General features: G+C 54.9%; 1 protein-coding gene across 14 annotated transcripts in view; it reads right to left on the bottom strand.

The window, feature by feature from the left end:
* The window catches only part of EP400 (E1A binding protein p400), a 98246-nt gene extending 88298 nt beyond the window's left edge, over window positions 1–9948 (bottom strand). For 13 of the 14 annotated variants that reach the window (XM_064578166.1, XM_064578165.1, XM_064578170.1 and 10 more), the window contains exons 1-2: window positions 9814–9948; window positions 183–331 (exon numbers count right to left, since the gene is read on the bottom strand). The gene's annotated coding sequence lies outside the window, so the exon portion shown is untranslated. The remainder of the gene's footprint in view (window positions 1–182; window positions 332–9813) is intronic. The other variant, XM_064578157.1, reaches the window with a different exon arrangement.
* Between the last annotated feature and the right edge of the window lie 2434 nt (window positions 9949–12382).

Here is a 12382-nt window from a genome sequence, read left to right on the forward strand (position 1 = left end):
GCAAAAGTAGCCAGAAATACCCAGTGTCCGAGTTCTAGACAGAGACTCTAAAAAAAATGAAAAACGCACAGACATATTAGGTGAAAAAAGCAGGACACCAGTTATGTGATACAAGCTCTACTCTGTTAAAGACGGGATGAAAGAGCTATATCCACGAGACACACGAAGCCATGAATACTGACCTGCACCCGGCGAAGGGACCCAACCGCGGGGCGGCCTCGGTGCTACGAGGGCCGAAGTACCGACAGACCCACGAGTCGCGAGACGCCAGGCGCAGAGCCAGCCAGACCCAGGGGTCACGCAGCGCTGGTCACGGGCATGACAGGATCTTCTGCAACAGGCAAAACCACAGAGCCAGAGGTTAGACAGACCCCGAGGGCTGAAGGTCGGGGAGGGCGTCGAGGGCTGTGGCCCCGTTTCTCCACTTGATCGTGGGGATGGTCACGCACGTCTTTGCCCAGCGTCACAGGGCCACACACTAAAGCGTGACCTTAGCTACATGTAAATTATACCTCAACTTCCCGACTTCCTTGAGCTTATAGTCAAGTTAGAGAAACACGCCCAATCGACGACGATATGAAGAAACTGCTTATCTGAAGCAGCCTTCCCCAAAAATGTGCCACAGTCACCCCGATGGCGAGCAAAGCTACCACCAACAGCGAAACAACTTTTTCTCGGTAGTAGCTGTTTCTACGTTCGCGGTCTGAACGAGCCGGAGCCAACCGTTCAGCTCACCGCCCCGCACGGGCACTGCGCAGGCCGAGGCCCCCGTCGGCCGCACGAGGTTAGAGCAGGCCACGGCCCGGCAGGGAGCGGGGCGCGAGCCCTCGGGTCACCGCATGCCGCGCTCACCGGTGTCGCTGGTGGGATGCAGGCCGCAGGCCACCGCCTGCGCCTGCTGCACTGTCAGGACGACAATGACATCATAAAGACGCCCATCTAGACACCAGGAAAATGCCACTCTAAGGAACACTACGTGCACCCTGCTGGCAGTGTAGGGCAGGGGTCCCCAGGCCAGAACCCAGGAGAGGGCTCGAGAGACTGGCTACTTCCGGCAGCTGCTCCCGGGCCCCCTGCTGAAGCCTGGAATCGCTCCCGCTGCCCACCCTCCATTCCCAGCTTCCCGTCTGCGAGCAGCCAGAGTCCAGGCAGCTAGTGATCAGGAACCCTCTTCTTCCCCTTCAACAAGCAGCCATGAGCCTGGCTCCTTTCCCAAGCCCACCTCCCTCTCTGCCCCAACATTTTCCCAGATCCAGCCAGGGGCCCCTACTTCAGGTAGTTCTGCAATACTGTCACCATGGTCACGGTGCACACCCCAGGCCAAAGCCAGGACCCGGGCACGGCTCGTCACACAGGGAGCACTGCCGTTACCGTGGGGAAGTGTTTCTGCACGTCCATGACACCACCCAAGTCCAGCACACAGAGCACGAGCCAAAGAGCAGGCTGTGAGCAAACACCCCCACTGGCGAACACGGAGCTGTCAGAGACAGGCCAGCCTGCTAAAAATAAGGACCGGGCGCCTGGGCGGCTCAGTCGGTGAAGCGTCTGCCTTCGGCTCAGGTAACGATCTCGGAGTCCTGGGATGGAGCCCCACATCGGGCTCCCTGCTCAGCGAGGAGCCTGCTTCTCCCCTGCCTGCCGCTCCCCCTGTTTGGGCTCTCTCTCTGCCAAATAAATAAATAAAATCTTTAAAAATAAATAAATAAAAGTAAGGACCAGTCCATGACTCCAAATGCAAAAACCAGGGCCTAGACTTGGCCCTCGTGATCCATCAAAACACTCAGTATCTCTACAAGGATGCTCACAAGTAACGAGCTAAATGTCTGACTCAATCACTCACTCGCAGCCCTTACTTACGAAATGACATTTCCTATTACAGAAATCAGTAAAACAAAGTAGAACTCCGAGAAGAATTGAAGCTGAATTTTTCAAGGACATTAACTTGTAAATTGTCTCTTGTAATAAAAGAACTGCAATTAAAACTAAGCTGAAATGCCATTTCTTATCTCCCAGATGGAAGAATTCAGAAGCCAGACACCATACTGCTGGTGAGGCCACGGGGAAGCGTGCGGCTCAGCCCTGCTATGGGAGCTGTCCGACGCCGCACGGGGGTCTGGCATGACCTCACGAAACTGCACGCGCTCCTACACACGCTGGATCCAGTAGTCCCACCACAAATGCACCCTGAATAGCCGCCCCCAGTGCAGAGACATGAGGTTCAGTCACTACAGCATTCTTTGTAAACACAAAACGCTGGACATGAACGACACGTCCACATTTCAGAGACTAGGGACTCCACCTGGTGCATCCATTCAATGGAGCACCACGCAGCTGTACAGACGAATGAGAAAGCCCTCTGCAAACTCGTACAGAGTGATTTCCAGAATTCTAAAATTAAGTAAAATAAACAAAGTGCAAAAGACTGTACGTGGGACCCTACCCTTACACAAGGGGAAAAGACAGACAGATGTACAAATAGATACATCTTGCCTGCATTCTTTCCTACAAAAAAAAAAATCTGCATATATTTTTCTCTCGAAAAACGTATTTCCTAGTTATGCTCACTACAACAGCCTATAAGCACTGACATCCCATAAATGTCTGCCTCCCTTTGCAAAAACGGAACTCATGAAGAAGTCAGAAACGAATGAGGCTGATGACCTACTCGGGGTGGTGTGAGTAGAGTGACAGGGCGATGAAGAAAGTGACACTCCTGAGCACACCAGCTTGTTAACACTTTGATTTTTAGAATCATCTTAAAGAGTCACATAGTCAAAAACACAACTAAATCGATAAGGACAAAAAACTCCCTAAAACCCGATGTACAAAGAAGCAAACAATCGAACTCCAGGAAGGACAACATAGTCACCAATGGAACAGGGGAGGAAGGGACAAGGGAACAACGTCATGCTGCTGGATGAGAACTAGGAGTATGAACTTATGGATTTTTCCCTTAAAACACATCTCCTACTTCTGCTTCCCGAAATAGCCTACAGGCAATGACATCCTAGCAGAACGGAGGACCCTGGGGGCAGTGGGGCCAAGACACGATGACAAGCAAGTAGGCAGCCTCGCCTCAGCGGAGGACAGAGGGAAAGAAGACTAGGAGATCTCAGGACAGTGGCTCCCAACTGTTTTAACCTTATCCATCTTTGAAAAAACAGTCATGCCATCACTTAATGCTATTTGAATTTCAACCTGAAGTTAAGGTTGAGGCTAAAAACAAGTCAAGGGAGTAAGACTAAAGCAAAGCTTCTCCTTTCAACTCAGACTCTCTACAAACAGAGATGCTGACGCACACCCAACTCACACTCCTGAAAACCAGCAAACAGGTAAGCCTGGCAGGCCTAGGAAAGGGCCACAGGTGGGTGAGACAGACCAGGGTGAGGGATGCTGCTGAGGCGTCCCACACGCGGCTGGAACGCATTCGGTGTTGGCCAAGTCGAGTCTGAGGCCTGTGGGGTCCAGCCACTACCACGTTTCGGTTCTGTGAGGAAGCAGCTCGGGGAGAGCCAGGGCTGGGATGGAGACTGAAGTCTGTCCCCAGCAGTGGCGGCTACACAAGGACCTTCCCCACAAACACCCATGTCGAGCCACATGAAACCTCCCTCTTTTCCTGGAAAACACTGCCACCCTCCCAAACGTCTTTCTGCAGAGAATGCTCTCTGCCCTCTCCTCCCTGGTAAGCCTGCGCTCCAGCCCTTTCTAGGAGGGGTCTTGCACCCCCCTAAGCAATGTGATAAACACCAAAAAAATGGAAGAAGTACCTCTGCCTGAGGGAAAAGAAAAGAAAAAAAGAGGGCGTGAAGCTTAAACACTGCTTTCACTTACCTTGAAATGCTTCCCAAAACCTTACAAGATGGATAAATGGATGGTTGATAAAGCAGATACAGCAAAATACTGAAAAACAGAAACTAGGTCATGGGTACATAGGTAGTTTACTGTAAAATCCTCTCAACCTTTGTGTATTGTTGAAATTTTTCATAGTAAAACGTTACAGGAAAAAGACTTTCCACATAGGATAGCAATACCAGATATCGCTCAACAAAGTCAAAGCTGGGGGCGCCTGGGTGGCTCAGTCGTTAAGCGTCTGCCTTCGGCTCAGGTCACGAGGGGATCGAGCCCCCACATGGGGCTCCCCGCTCAGCGGGAAGCCTGCTTCTCCCTCTCCCACTCCCACTGCTTGTGTTCCCTCTCTCGCTGTGTCTCTCTCTGTGAAATACATAAATAAAATCTTTAAAAGAAATAAATAAATAAAATAAATAAAAAATAAAAACAAAGCCAAGGCTATAACAAAAGTCCCAAATACTAAAAAACGTGCACTCTCCTCCCCTCATAGCAGATTAGGAAGGCTCCACACTCATCCCTAAAATATGTAAATCCCAAGGGACATAAACCGGGCCACACGGAGCTTTAAAACCCTGTGGGCTTCACTGCGCCACATCACAGTGCCAAGGTGGGGAAACGGGGACTGAGGTCCCCATGTCCCTCCTGACTTAACAGGCTACGATACCAGGAGCTTACAGTCATGGCGGTGGGGGCAGGTCCTTAACCCGACGGGACAGAGAGAGCCCCGCACTCCCCAGATAGGCAGGATCGATCTCAGCCTGGGAGGGAGTCAAGAGAAACTGAAGAAGTCCTTCCTCAGAGACAAGCCATAAAGCTGCAAGCCCCCAACTCACCGTACCGCTCGCTGCTGTTTCTCAACTTTTTACCCACAGCTCCTGAGGGGCCTGTTTCGACCTTTCTCTCCTTATCCCTCCCGACACCCTGTGAAATTTTAATACCACAGCCATAGCATAGATCTCTGGATGCACTGTGGCCCTTTGTGAGGCCACAAACCACTGTCATATCTAAGATTTTTTTCACCCTCCTCCCAAGAACCAATTTCCAGCCCCTCGTGAGAAATAGCACCATCATGGAGAGCGCAGCTTCTACTGTGTAGAAAGAGACCTGGAAAAGTGCAAACCAAATCAGCTAGTCCCAGGGAGAAAGTCAGGAATGGGGAGAAAGAGCGAAGAGGAACTCTGTCATCCTGCACGTCCTTGTGTATCACCTGAACAGCACACAACGTGAATCGCTTGGGTACCGCTCACATCAGCAGACCAGCAACAGCAGGGAACTGGATCAAGTGTGGCACATCCATGCGTCCAGCCCACCCGGCAGCAGAAGGAAACAAGCTTTTGGTCTCACAACAACCTGGATGAACCTCAAAAGCATTATGCTCCATGAAAGAAGCCAGACTCAAGAGGCTCCACACGGAGTTCCTTTAACTGACATCCCAGAAAGGACAGAAAACACAGTGACAGGTCAGTGGCTGCCGAGGGGGAGGAGCTCAGGAGAGTGGCCAGTGCTAGGGAATTCTTTGGGGTGAAGAAGCTGTTTTTTAGGGTTTTTTTTTAAGATTTATTTACTTTAGAGAGAGAGAAAGCGCACACATGCGCACCAACGGGAAGAGGGGCAGAGAGAGAGACAGAATCTCAAGCAGACTCCACACGGAGCGTGGAGCCCAACACGGGGCTCAGCATGACCTGATCCGAAATCAACAGTCAGACGCTCAACTGAATGAGCCACTCAGGTGCCCCAGAAACTGTTCTGAATCCTGACTGTCCTGGAAATTACACATCTATCAAAATTCTCAGAATTCTACACCAAGAAAAGGGAATAGTACGATGTGTAAAGTATATTTAAAAAAAAAAAAAAGCTAGGTAAAATAGGAACGTGAGGTCATACAAAGGCCTGCCCTTCACTCAGTACATAAATGATTTTTTAAATTTATTTCCACAATAATGCACCAAAACAAGATAAAAATTTCCACTGACTAGAAAGAAAGCAGGAACCACAAGGGGGCGGGGCTGAGAACAGAGGCCCAAAGGACAGAGGCTCTGCCCAGAAGAAAACAGTGAGGGCCAGGCTGGATTCCTGCAGGCAACGGGCACATGGTTCCTCTCCAAGTGGCTAAGGAGCAGAGCCGGGCTCCCTGAGCAAGACCCTGCTCGTCCACCTGTGAAAAGAGGCTCGAGTTGCCACAGGCTGCAGCCACAACCAGCGGCTTGCCCTAGGCTCCAAGGAAAGGAGCAGACTAGCCAAGCAGAAACCACCTCCACACGGGGACTGCAGAACCTCAGGAACTGGAAGACCCGGTTCCAGGGGTGGACCCCAGAGGCCAAGATGGGCAGCCACAAACCCCCTGACAGAAAAGGAGAGCTTCCCTCCTATGCACGAGGAGCAACGAGACATACGGGGGGGCGGGGGACAGACAGAATTCACTGCCATCACTCAGGGCAGGCTACACAGACGGTCCACCTGAAGAGATGCCATGCCCAACCTCATGTTGAATGCAAGGTCAGGTGACTGACTCCTTCCTTGAATGGCCTCACGCCCTCCCACCTCCAAGCTGACTCCCTTTCATCTCTACCCACATCAACCTCGCCCCCTGCATGCGTCTGTCCTCTTGGAAGAGCCAGCTTCCCTCTTCTAAGCACGTGAATTCTATTCCTCAGCATCCCCTGGAATCATTCATTACCCCTGTACGCCTAGGTTCCTACCAAATCCATCTGCTTTAGAAAAGAATTGGTTATTATATTTACTCAATAAACACTTACTGAAGGTGTACTCCACCGAGCGTTATTTTGAAGCACTGGGGATACGACCGCAAACACGGCGTAGTCCCCGCCCCCAGAAGGGGGCAGCCAGGCACACACAGCAGTGCATGGCAGACAAGGGGGCAACGGCAGAGCTCTCGCAAGGTGAGGGACGGAGACAGTGAGCTACGTGGGCAAGGTGCTGAGTTCCACAGCAGCCTCTCTGCAGAGGGGCTTCTGAAAAGAGAGAGTCAGACCACGGCATGTAAGGCCCCAACACTGCACACAGAGCCAGTGTGTGCCTGGGCCCCCAGCCAGGTGTGACTGAGCCAGGGGACCAGGAGCGCGGGGTAGTGACAGGAGGCAACAGGGGCAGTAAGGACCTGTTCACGAGGGGCTTCATAAACCGCCTGAAGGACATTGGCTTTTTTTCTGAGATGAGAACCATGGAGAGCTTTGAGCAAAGAAGTGCACAATCTGATTTCTGTTTTAAAAACATCACTCAGCTGCTGTGCTGAGATTCAGGTGCAGAACAGCTCACGTGAGCAGGTGGAGCAGGGAGGAGGGCACTGGAATAACCCAGGTAACAGATGGGGGGGGCGGCAGTTGAAGGACAGCTGTAGTCAAGAAGACAGTGAGCAGCAGTCAGGTTTGAATTCGATTTTGAAAGTGGGGACAGATCAGATTTAGGATGTGGAAGAAAAGCAGAGATCACAGGAGAGTTCTGACCTGAGCAACTACGAATGGGGAGCTGCCCGCAAGTGAAATGCAACAGTGTTTAAGCTGCAGGCCTCACACAAGTGGAACAGGAAGATCCAGCCAGGAGATACACATTCAGGACATGCTGACATATGACGGACAGTCCTGACACAAGATGAGATCACCTGGGTGTACAGACCAGAGAGGAGGTCTGAGGACTGCCCCGAGGCATCAGAATATTTACAGGTGAAGGAGATGAGAAGCAACCAGCAAGGTAAAAGGAGAACCAACAGAGTGGCATGTCTGTGCCATGAGGAGACAGTGTTTCAAGGAAACCACGGGCCACCAGGTCAGAGGCTGCGGTGTCAGAGAAGAGGGGGGGCGGGAGGACCACAAGCTTAACTGAAGTTGGTCCAAAGAAATGAGAAGAGAAAAGGCTGACAGGGAGTACATGGTTTTTTTTTTTTCTAACTGTGGTATAAAAGGAAGCTAAGACCTAGAAAGAGTAGCTGGAAAATTTAATGTCGATAAGCGTACTTTGGAGAGAAAATAAACTGAAGATAAAACAAGAATGCTAAAGCCACGGCCTAGAGTAGACAAGATACGGTGGATCCAATACAAAAGAGTAAATAATGTTTTGTGGATACTACAGCACTAGCAGCAATTACTTACAGGGCCTAACAGCACGTGATCAAGCTGTTTTTAAAAGCACATAAAATTGGGTGCCTGGGTGGCTCAGTCATTAAGCATCTGCCTTCGGCTCGGGTCATGATCCCAGGGTCCTGGGATCGAGCCCCGCATCGGGCTCCCAGCTCCGCGGGAAGCCTGCTTCTCCCTCTCCCACTCCCCCTGCTGGTGTTCCCTCTCTCATTGTGTCTCTCTGTCAAATAAGTAAATAAAATCTTTTAAATAAATAAATTAATTAAAAAAATAAAAGCACAAAAAATTACATTGTACAATCTCAATAATAAAAAAAACTACATGGATAAAACAAGGGGCCATGAAAACATTAACTGTGCTCATCTTTGGGTGGTAGGATGACTTAGTTTCAAAATATATTTTTACAGGGGCGCCTGGGTGGCTCAGTCGTTACGCGTCTGCCTTCGGCTCAGGTCATGATCCCGGGGTCCTGGGATCGAGCCCCGCATCGGGCTCCCTGCTTGGCGGGAAGCCTGCTTCTCCCTCTCCCACTCCCCCTGCTTGAGTTCCCTCTCTCGCTGTCTCTCTGTCAAATAAATAAATAAAAAATCTTAAAATATATATATATATGTACATATACTTTTACATCTTTTGAAACCATTCAGAAAGCATATTTGTTTTACTGGTTCCACTAAAAAAAGTTACCAAAACCATTTTATTGTATACATCACTTCAACAATCCATCCCAAGGTACACAAAGACTCCAACACGTACAATCGCAGGGAAAAGCTCCACCGGCACTGGGCTGCGCTGTCCTTCTCTACTAACGACGCGACATCCCAGCAGAGACCCGAGGGCTGCAGATTTCCGTGGCAAAGTGCCGAGGGCAGAGGGGACAGCCAGCGCAAAGGCCTGGCGGTAAGAAGGCTGAGCCCTCCGGGGAGCGCCGAGCAGGCTACGCAGAGAGACTGTGAGCCCCGCTCGTTCTGACCCCGGTGTGGCACAGAGCGCAGCAGCGCTAAAATGAGCTGGGTTTGAATTCACCCAGCTGTCCCCCACTGAAGGGCTTGGACAAGTCACCTTCGCTCTGCACACCTGCGGAGGCGGCACGCCTCGCGCCAGGGGACCAAGGCAGCGGGGACGCCTATCCTGCTGAAGGCGTTGGCCACACAGACCCAAGAACCAAACCAAAATGAAGAGCCGGGCCCGCACTGGGAGTTGGAGAGCTGCCCCCGCCCGGCGCCCGGGTCACGGCGGGCCGCCGCGCCGCGGGGGGTCTCTGCGCTGCGCCTGAGCCCGACCCACCCCCGGCGCCCCGTCACCGCGGGCCCCCCACCCAACCCCGGCGCCCCGTCACGGCGGGCCGCGTCTCCGCGCCGGCGCCCCCCACCCACCGCGGGCCCCCCACCCAACCTCCGCGCCGCATCACCGCGGGCCGCGTCTCCGCGCCGGCGCCCCCCACCCACCGCGGGCGCCCCATCACCAAGGGCCGCGTCTCCGCGCCGGCGCCCCCCACCCACCGCCGGCGCCCCGTCCCGATGGGTAGCGTCTCCGCATCAGCGCTCCTCATAGCCCCGGCGCCCCGGCTCCGCGGGCCCCGGCTCCGCGCCGCGCCAGCGCCCCCTCCACAGCCCCAACGCCCCCCACCCACCCCCGGCCGACCCCTGAGTCCCGGCGCTCCCGTCTTCGCGTGCGCGTCTCCGCGCCGCGCAGGCGCCCCCTCCACCCCCGGTACCGCCAACCCCCACGCCCGGCAGCGCCCCCCCACCCCGGCGGGCCCCCGACCTCACGGCCCGGGGCGGGGGGCGAGGGCTCCAGAAAGGCCGGGGCGCGCACCAGACGACTCCGGACCCTGCCCCCGCCGCCCCGGCCACGCCGCGCCCTCACCTACCGGGGCCTGGGCCGCACTCCCGCCGCGTCCGGCCGAGAGCCGCGGGCCGGAGGCGAGGCGGCGCCGCTCCGCTCGGCGCATCCGGGGCCGCGAGCGGAGGAAGCGGCGGCGCGCCCGCTACGGCAGCCGGAAGTGACGTCGCGCGGCGGGAGGCGTCGAGACGGGCGGAGGGCTAGAGCGGCCGGGCGGGGCGGGCCGACGGGCCGGGCCGTGCGGGGGCGAGGCGGCGGCCGCGGAGGGCGGCGGGGCTGCGCGCTCCCGGGCCCGCGGACAGCGTCGGCCTGGAGAGCGCTGGCGCGGGGGACGCCGCCGGGGAAAGACGGGCCCCGGACGGGAGGAGACGTCTGCGGACCAGACCCCGGGCCACGGGCCGGCGGGAGGATGGATGAGGGACTTGGGGTCCGCACGGAGGTCTCCTGTCCCGGCCGGCCGCGCGGCCCGCGGGGGCGCGAACCCGCGACGCGGCCACCGCCTGCCGCACACGGCCCGGCTCGCGGCGGAGGGGCCCCGCTGTCCACCCGCCGGCTGAAGGGCGGCCCCAGGGCGCTGCGTGTGGACACCTTGAAGACGCGGCGCTCGGCGGGCGCGAGCGGACGCAGCAGGCCGCGCGCCGTGGGGTCCCACGGACGTAAAATGGGCAGACTAGGCAGAGCCCTAGAGGGGACGGTAGGTTAGCCGCGGCCCGGGGGCTGGGGGCGGGTGGGGACTGACTGGCTGCGTGCGGGACTGCCCTTGGGGCTGGGGAAGGTGCTGCGGAGTTAGGTAGCGCCGGTGGTTGCCCACCTTCGTGCATGTGCCAAAAACCAGGGAACTGTGCACTTTGAAAGGATGCGTTTATGGCATGTGAATTACGTCTCAACACAAAACTCATCTAAAAAAAATGAAGCGTAGGGACCCCTGGCCGGCTCAGTCCGGTGGGGTGTGGGACTCTTGATCTTGGGGCTGTGGGGTCGAGGCCCACAGTGGGTGTGAAGATTACTTTAAAAATAAAACTAGGGGCGCCTGGATGGCTCACTTGGTTACGCGACTGCCTTCGGCTCAGGTCGTGATCCTGGAGTCCCGGGATCGAGTCCCGCATCGGGCTCCCTGCTCAGCAGGGGGTGTGCTTCTCCCTCTGCCCTCTTCCCTCTCATGCTCTCTGTCTCTCATTCTCTCTCAAATAAATAAATAAATAAAATCTTTAAAAAAAAAAAAAGTATAAAGGGGAGGTGCCTGGGTAAGGTTCAGCCTGTGAAGTGTCTGCGTTTGGCTCAGGTCACGATCTCAGGGTTGAGATCCCGCATCGGGCTCCCTGCTCGGCGGGGGGTCTGCTTCTCCCTCTGACCCTCCTCCCTCTCATGCTCTCTGTCTCTCATTCTCTCTCTCAAATTAATAAATAAAATCTTTAAAAATAAAATTAAAAAATCTTAAAAATTAAAAAAAGAAAAATTAGAAGACTAATGCAATAAAGCACATCAGCAAAGTGCAGGTGCAAATGCCCTCTGATGTTAAACTGAAAATTTTAGAAAAACAAACCCTGGCTATAAAAAGGAGACAGGAGGGGCGCCTGGGTGGCTCAGTCGTTAAGCGTCTGCCTTCGGCTCAGGTCATGATCCCCGAGCCCCGCATCGGGCTCCCTGCTCAGCAGGAAGCCTGCTTCTCCCTCTCCCACTCCCCCTGCTTGTGTTCCCTCTCTCACTGTGTCCTCTGTCAAAAAATAAATAAAATAAATAAAAAGTAAAAAGGAGGCAGGAGTGGGCAGTTGCACTGAGCAGTTGTTCCAGAGCCATGGTCAAAAGAACATTCTCTGTCCAATTGAATCGCCTGGGTGGGGGCTGGCTCTGAACCCTCGTGCCACCCTCCTACTTGGTGAAGCCAGAAGTTAAAAACTCGATCTGCCAGAGTCCCAGCTGAGTGAGGCCCTTCTGTTCACTGCACTTGTGCAACACTGGCAGTGGAGGGAGGAGGCCACCTCCTTCCTGCTGCACTTGCTGCCCAAAAGCAGGGCTGACAAACGTCTCTCCTGCAAGGGAGGCCCAGTGCTGGGTGGCCGTCAACATGGAGCCATGGACACTCTGGTGGCTTCCTGACATGAGCCCCTCCCCCTGGGCCACAGCTCTGAGCAGCTTCTCAGCTGCTCCAGGTGTGTGGCCGTGGTGGGGGGGGGTCCTCTGGTCCCCCCAGCTCCAGAGGCAGCATGAGGAGCAGGTGCCTCAATGGGCCGGTTCTGTATTGTTCTGGGAAACATTCCAGGGGATCTGGTCCAGTCCAAAACCAGGTCCTTGAGCCCCCCCACCCCCAGCAATCTGTAAACCCCAAAATTGCTGAAGAAAACATCTGCCCAACCACACACAGAACCAGTGAGGTCTTCCCTCCCAGACACCTGCGTGGTCCCAAACACACAGATGAGAGCAGCTCACGAGATTTCCCGTCGCTTCCCAGGTGCTGACTCTCGTGCCCATCTTACATGCTGGCCAATATGGGGACCCGGCAGGCAGCTGGGCAGGGAAAGAAGGTGAGGGTTCTTGCTCTCCTGTGTCCTTGGGGTAACACTGCGTTCTGGCATGTGACCCCCTGACTATGCAGATCC

This window comes from Mirounga angustirostris, unplaced genomic scaffold, assembly GCF_029215605.1.
Source record: "Mirounga angustirostris isolate CCGP_5_RB_7025 unplaced genomic scaffold, mMirAng1.0.hap1 SCAF_14, whole genome shotgun sequence".
NCBI classification, from domain to species: Eukaryota; Metazoa; Chordata; class Mammalia; order Carnivora; family Phocidae; genus Mirounga; species Mirounga angustirostris.